This window comes from Limulus polyphemus, unplaced genomic scaffold (assembly GCF_000517525.1).
Source record: "Limulus polyphemus unplaced genomic scaffold, Limulus_polyphemus-2.1.2 Scaffold10279, whole genome shotgun sequence".
NCBI lineage: Eukaryota > Metazoa > Arthropoda > Merostomata > Xiphosura > Limulidae > Limulus > Limulus polyphemus.
The window spans coordinates 10291-11495 of NW_013675889.1; the positions used below are offsets into that span (position 1 = coordinate 10291).

Below are 1205 nucleotides of genomic sequence, written 5' to 3' on the forward strand. Positions count from 1 at the left end.
GTTGTGTCAGCCATAATATTTACAGTATATATTAGTATTTTATATTAAATATATTCAAGAGCCCCACCTCATTGTTTCATTCCATGAATGGTGATGCTCTGTTTGTCTGATAGCTGTACTTCTTCACTTCAGCTTTACAGCAGACGAGTTTCCACTGTGGAAAATTCCTTTGTAATGCTTTAATGTTCTGTCCTGCATTCTTTCCATAATACATATAGTTTACCAGTACCCATTTCAATAGTAGCCACTGCAGCTCCCAAATACCCCATATTTAACATGGTTCATCTGTATCTCATATGTAAATCATCCTGCAACACACCCTTCTGTCACATGCGACTCCCTCTATTTGATTCTACTGACATATCACTTCTCATTTAGCAGTGCTACTGTCAGGATATGAAAGACTGTTTGGTTTAATTATTAATGATTAATTCATATTTTTGAGTGAATACTTTATTATTTTTAAGTTTTGTACTAATAAGAGTTAAAAGCAGATGATTGTAGAAAGTTTTGTTAAAAACTAATTGGTGTCGAGAATATAGAAAGTGGCCAGACGACTATGTAATAAAGATATAAATAGTGTGAGATGAGCGGGAATCAGCAGACAGACAGTATTAGGCAGAAAAAAGCAAAGAGAATATAGTTGTGTGAAGTCAAGTAACGTAAATGTTATAGGCCTAATGTTTAATATTGTTGCGTCAGCTTTTCCGATACACATAATTTCAACAATCTCTCTATAACAATGCTATAACTCTCAAAGAACGTCTCACGTGCTCGTGCTCGACAATACTCAGTTCAATTACACACACACATCTTCTCCCCGTCGCTCTTAGCCGGTTTTATATATATAAGACCACACTATTCTAGATGGATCCGGAGATTTAAGGAAACAACTTGAATGTTCGAGAACGACGTGGCGTGATATTAGTCACGTGACCTTGGTTGTACTCGGAAAGAATAAACCAATTTTATTTAAGAAAGGACTTGTGTTGCTAAAGTTTCGTCGGAACGAATTTACAGAAAATTAACTAACGAACGGAGACGTAACAAATTGGTGTCAGAAAGTGGGATAAAAAAAGAAAAAGAGAAGATGGAAACGAGAAGCAGCAAATAAAACTACAGCTTAGCAGATTTGATGGCAGCAATGCAAGAACAGCAAAAGAAACAAGAAGAACGAGAAAGTAAACAAGAAGAGAGACAACAGC

The 1205-nt window shown here is 35.9% G+C and overlaps 1 long non-coding RNA gene across 1 annotated transcript in view; it reads left to right on the forward strand.

Annotated features, from left to right (window-relative positions):
• Nucleotides 1-1205, forward strand: part of LOC111083606 — an 11712-nt gene that overhangs the window by 2625 nt on the left and 7882 nt on the right. The window lies entirely within an intron of this gene.